Raw genomic sequence first — 6,968 nt, 5'->3', positions numbered from 1 at the left:
GTTTGTCTCTTATAACACACACGAAATACCCAGCTATCTACTGGCTAAGCCATGTACTGTTTTCTTGATTTCAAAGCTTTGCCGGTCTATGTCAACATTAGATCTGCCTTAATCACTTCAGTGGTCATATACACATATTCAGGGTCTTCCCTCTGCAATTAATTCAAGTAAAAGTAACAGTTGCTTAAAAAAAGGTTGATAGAAACAGTAAGATAACAAAGTAAAACTTTTGAAAAAACATTTTATATGTTCACTTTTTTTATTTTTCAAAGAAGAGCTACTGATTAAAAGGGGAGAAGAAAAAAAAAACTTTCCCAGTCAGCTCTAATTCAGATAAATTATATAATTCAAAGTTTTAACTTCCAGAGACAAAATATAGTCAATATTTGCTGACTTAAAATATTTATTGCAATGTTTCAATGTTAAAATTATAGTAAAATCCTGTTAAAAAAAAATAAATTCTCTTCTATGTAGCCAGTGCCACACAAGATTTTGTTTCTGGTTAGCATCAGTATGACCTCCACCACCAAAGCCCATGCTGCCACTTTTTAACAGCACTGCTGAAGATCTTTTTTTTGCTCCAAACCAGTGGAAATGTTCCTGATTCACATGTTTTTCTGCAATATTTCAAAACTTTAAATTAATTTGAAAGTTATGTGACAACAAAACAATCAATCATACTATTTATCAGATTTATCAACAAACTGGCATCAAACCCTGCCGCCAACCAGTGTTTTGGCTAAATGTTCACAATGGTGTTGGTGTAACTTTAAACTACTGCCAAGTTTAACTTTGGGATTTTTCCATTCCTGCCAAAAAACCGTGCCTACCCCACATGAATTTAGGTTCCACACACACACACAGTGGACTACAACTGAGAGCTAAAGCCAAATACATCTGTAAAGATGACTACCACAAAGTAAGAGACAAAACTTGGCGTTTTTTTTTAGTTCATTGTTAGGAAGGAAGCAAAATATCAGATAGGAGCAGTCCGCATATCAGTTCATGCTGCGCACACATTGCAAGCTCACAAAATTTCATAAAACAGGTAGAACTGCAGAGTTAAAATAAAGACTGTTTGTGTGGGTAGGATTTTAATGCTATGATGTGTTTTTTGGAGCTTGTGGGTTTTGTGCCCAACCCATAACATACTGACAGGTAAACACAGACAGAAATTCCTTTCTTGACCCAGTGGACAATAAATTATCTCCACCTCTTTGCTCAAGGCAGAGCCAAAAGTATCTGCAGTACAGACTGACAGAGCTGTCCAAGGTAAGTAAAATCTACAAACTCCAGACAGATCATCTTGATACACACGGGAGACAAGTGATGAAAGTGGAGAGAAAAGAAAAAACAAACAGAGGCATGAAGAGAAGAACAAGAAAGAAGTAAACAACATTTGGAAAATGATCTGGGGCTCAGAGTTAGCTAAAATAATTACATGCACATGCAAACAGTTGTGGTACGCTACTATGGAATGCATGCATACATCCAGACTGCAGACATTTGGGTTAACCATAACTTGTTGAGAATATTGGGGTCAGTACTGCTGTGTTTGCTAAATATTTTCTATGATACAACTGTTTTTGCACAATATTACGCCCCCACATACACAGAGATACATTGTCTTCATCATGTCTGCTTGTATGTTTTTCAGCTGCTGTCAACCAAGATAGCTTTTCAACTGCTCAGGACAGAGCCAAGAAACAAAAAGCAGAAGCCTCACAATCAGACCTTTGGGACACAGCGGTATCTTTACCCACAGAGACTCTATAGAGGCTGCGGGCACCAGAAGGCACTGCATGTTTAGAAATTCTGTTTGTCTTTGCTCTGCCATACAAGGATAATTCCAGTTAATTCCAGTCTTTTTCTCACGGAGCGATTACTTCAAGAAAAGCTTGTTGAAGGAAGAAATGAGGAGTAAGATGATCAGACAGCCAACTAAATAAAACCAAGGCACAACAGAACCATCGTTAATCTCTCAAACCTAAAACAAAAAGGCTCAGATGAGTGTTGAGATATGAGATTAGTGGTTTTCATATTTGGAGTGAAAACCAAGATTCTGGAAAATTAAGCCACTGTGAAAGTGCAAGAAACTGCAGTTTGTTGAATGGTCGTTTGATGCTGGTTCCCAATATCTGTCAATCCTTAAGATTCTCATGTTTAACCCAAAGGTTGATATCTTGGTGGCTACATATTTTATACACAATCTATAGTGGAAACTATAGATTATAGATAAATACCTGTTAACAGATATTTAAACACTGCTTCAGTTAATACTCACATCCCATTAAGACACAAAGATGAAATCATGAAACTGAAGGGATCACAGATAAGAAGCTTTCAGACTAGTTTCACATCAAAAGATAAAAAAGCTAACTTGATCCACAGGAAATAACATAAAACGTGGTTAAATTATGAAATGCCTGCATTTTTATGAGCATATTTATGGGGATAAACTATCAATTTAGAACATGTGAAACCCACAATAGTTTTCCTGAACTTTATCAAGTAGTTATGTTGCCTGAACCTAAAGACTGAAAGACTTAACTAAGTCCAAAAATGATGCTACAGCAAAAAAATGCTACGGCACTGACTGAAAATGCAGCTAAAGCCTAGTTCACTGCTTATTTTTTAGGCTGATTTTCATGTTGCAAATTGAGGACAAATGGCTCAGATGTGAAGGAAATCAGGGTTCAACTATGTTCCACTATGAGTCAACACGTTAAAGATGATCAGACAGCCAAACTAAATAAAGTTTGCCAGTGAGAGCACAAGATGCAAATACAACAAACAGTCAAACAAGTAGCATGACAGAAAGTATAGTCTGCTTGGACATGGGAATCTGAGCATGATTCTTTTACTGTGTCAATAACAACCCACCCCTTTTTCATACTTTCATTGTACTATATCAGAGAAAACTTACGCGCTCTCTTCAAGTGACCAAACTGAATCCCCAGGGGCTTCTTGTATCATCTTGTAACATTAATGATGAGACACTCGCTTGTCTACATGACAATTTAAAATGCTCAATAAAGATCAGACTGTCAAAGGAATTAGTTAAATCTGGGGGGAAATCCTGCAGTGTGACACCACCAGCGGATCACAAGAAAAGATTGTCATGTAGTGACCAATGTCGCTGATATTCATGTAGTGTGAACTTTGCTTAAATCAAACAATGAAACAAGGTCCTAAAATGCTTCTAAAAAACAACGGTATCAGATGACACATAAATCCCAGTCCCATGAGAGAAAGTTCTGTATTTGTGCAATGATATTACCTCATACTTCAAGGACAAAAAGCATTTTCTCTCTCATGACTTGACAAACATGCCTGTCAAAAGTAGACAAATAGAAAAAGCTGCTCACAGTTTTGTAACCTTTATGTGAATCTAACACCTTTAGATCTGTCAACTTACATAGTTGTAAAATCATTTGATGACAGACGTGACTGATTTACCAGTGAAATGATTCTGAGAACTGAAGCAATGCTCTCAGTTTTATTCGAAGGGAAGGAAACAAGTGACTTTTACATTGTAGGATCAGCAACCAAAAACATGCTTCTTTAAACCAGTGATCATAAACTCTATTCATGAGAAAAAAAAGTGTTTCCTATGTGGCAGACTGAAGCCATGTCTGAGTTCCTAGATAGTGGAGACAGCAGCGAGTATCCAACAAAATAGGAAAGAATTTAAGTGGTTGACATTAAACGACCATAACTTTGGACCCAAATACAAAACAACACAACACAACATAGATTGAGCCTCAGTCTGCCAGGCAACAAAAGACAGTCCACTAAATACCAAACTGTTTTGTTAGAGGGGAACCCTGGATGCTTTTTGGATCACACAGACACACATTACTACCTTGAATTCCCTTCACAACTTAGCGCGCACACACTAGCAAACCCACACAGTTGCTTTGAAATGCTTGTAAAAAAAACAGCCCCAGCTATGATTATTTCATACATTAAACAAGACGTAAAAGGAATACAGAATATGTAGAATGTCTCTATACACCGGATACATTTTACCTAGAAGGATATTTTCATGTTACTTTATTGTCAACAAAAAAAATCACAAAACAAAACAAACAACAAAAAAAAGAACCAAAGTGTCAATAAATCGAACCAACTTGCAATATTTCACTTCAATTTCTGTGCACCGCAGAACTCAATTTCCGTCCATAAAATGATCGACAGGCCACAGGATGTCCCTTCGTTACAGTAAACATGGGCGCTGTAGCTTTCTTTGAGCCAGTTCCATTCACACCATCCCACTGTTGTGGTGCAGACTGAAACGATAAATCAAAGAATAGAAGAAAAAAAAATGGCACAACTTTTTTTTTTTTTTTTAGTTGCTGCAGGCTCACATGTTGTAAAACCTAAAAATGGAATAAACATGGATTATAAGTCTTGTCATTTTCTCCACTTTATTTGCCTGAGCTGGGGCTACATAGAAGCAGTGGTGGCCAAATGATGTGAACTGGAAACAGGTGACTCACCGTCACTTTTCTAATTCTCTGTCACCAGTGGGTTTTTTTCAGCACAACATTCTGCTGAAGAAGAAGTCCCTGCGTAACAATAACATATATTGAGGTTTGCGGGTTATAAAGCGTTACCAGGGCTTTGTTTTAGTAAAGAAAGGCTGCGGTTGAATTTATAACATCAAGCTGAAACGTTCCACATGACCTGACAAATCTAAAGCGCGTATTGTTGTAAATGCAAATAAATGAATACATGTGATTTGTCCAGATGCTCAGCATTTGCAAACGGCAACTGGTTTAACAGTCCTTTGCCGTGGAGAGATTAAAGAGCGTACTGAAGCAAAGAAAAGCATGTTGAAAAAGATAGATTTGCTAATTGTAATTTAAATTGCTGTATGACCAGAAACCATATGTGAGGATAAGTCATTTAGGACAGAGAACACTGTTGTGCACAACTATTTGAGTTTTTGTGGGAGGAATGCTCTGTATTGTCTTTGAGTTGCTGTTTACACTGATACATCTACACACTGAAGCAGACACACACACACACACACTGAGTTTTTACCATCGCACCTCCTGAAATCAACGTCAGTGATGGCTCAGATAAAACAGTCCACAGGGCCCACTGTTGGTTCGGGAGGTTCAAATTAAAACGCAGGCACATTTTTTTCACTTCCGAAACTCTCTTTATTTTACTGAGTTAGAAGTTATTGAAACAAAGTATTTGTTATGTGGTCAGCTGAACTTTAACTAAATGTGGTCAGGCTTTCTTTAACTCTTTATTGAATACGGTGTAGAGAGATTGGAAAGATAGTGATAGGAGATGGCAAACACATTAGGAGACACACACACACACTTTTACAAAAGAAGTGGGGTCCCAGGAGAGGTGTCTCAGTGGAGAAGGGGCTGACATATGGCCAGCAGACCACTGCACTGGGTGGGGCACCGTGAGTGTGTGAGGGTGGGGCTGCTGCATGGTCTGATGAGGGTGCAGATGAATAGACCAGTGGTTAGAGACAGTTGAAACTCAATATTCATTTTCACTGTTGCCCTGCTGCTGCTTGAATATGTGTGTGCGTGTGTTTTCTGGTGTGTCAGGCTTCTTTCAGACCAATTACTGGAACGGTTTGTCCACATGACTGACAAAAAAAGAAGATATCAACTGCCACGAACTTAAGGAAAAGTTTGAATTTCAAGTATCTGAATTCATCTCCTTTTATTTACCACGTATGTTTCAGCATCGGCACATTGGTTTCGTTGTACTGTTTTCTTCTTGATTTGTAAGTGGTCTGTCTGGGTGATGGACACAGTACCCTCAGCTACAGTATAAACAAATCTCTGCGAATGTGGAGACCAAAGGAGAATTGGATAAATTCAGGGCAGGTCGTCTTGGAGGGTCAACCTCATTTCATCAACATGTGGGAATTCCTCCACTCTGCCAGCCAATTCCTAAACATAAACACATACAAACACACACACAGACACACGCACACACACACAGAGCCAGGGGTTGTTTGATGGGCTATTTGACTGAATGGCCTATCGTCATGGTTACAGCAGCACTCCATCAGTCCATTCAAGGAACAGATGGCCGATGTGCAACAGGAGGCATATGTTTCAATGAACACACACACACACACACATACACGCACGCACGCACACACACACTGCCTTGTATTCACATAAGGACAGATACACAAACGGTCTCCTTCCCTTCTCACACACAAACACACACACACACGCATGGATGCGCCCCCGCTCAGAGGGAGGGTATTGAACAACCAGCAGCATATGTTCCACTAGTCAGAGAGCATTCATTCAAGGACAGACGGGGGTGGTGATTGGGTTGGGGGCTGTGGAGAGATGGAGGTAAGCAAAAGGCAAAAGAGTGAGGGAGAGGAATGGATGGAGGTGAAAAGAGATAAAGAGGGGGAGGGAGGAGGACATTGATTGGAGGAGAGCAAGAAGAGGAGGGAGTGGTCAAATAGTTTCTGCCCACCACTGGAGCCAAACACAGTGGCTGCAAGTGATGATGTTGACATGGTATTAAAGACATGTTTATTAAAGACAGAGATGATAATATGGCATCCCAACTTATCATAGACAATTACATGTGCCACCGTGGTGTAAAATATCCAACAAGACAAAACATACAACAACAGACAAGGACAGCAACAACACAAAAAAATCTAAATATGACAAAACGTTTTAGAAATTACAAAACCAAGTAGAACATTTTTTTTTTCTCTAAAAGCATTTCAGCTAACCCAACAACAAATTATCCATTTATCTGTTGTCTATGCTCACCTTATCTTGTTCAGGGTGCAGGTTGTTGGAGCCTGACTGATTGGGTTAACCATAACTTGTTGAGAATAATGGGGTCAGTACCCATCCGCTACTGGGCGGGGGGGGGTTACACGAGCAAATTTCTGGACGCTGAGTAAGGTAGGATAGTTGGAAAATTCTGAATAGAAGACCATTAAA

The sequence above is a fragment of the Leuresthes tenuis genome, unplaced genomic scaffold (assembly GCF_036924035.1).
Source record: "Leuresthes tenuis unplaced genomic scaffold, fLeuTen1.0.hap1 SCAF_2, whole genome shotgun sequence".
NCBI classification, from domain to species: Eukaryota; Metazoa; Chordata; class Actinopteri; order Atheriniformes; family Atherinopsidae; genus Leuresthes; species Leuresthes tenuis.
This window is presented reverse-complemented; position numbering follows the sequence as displayed.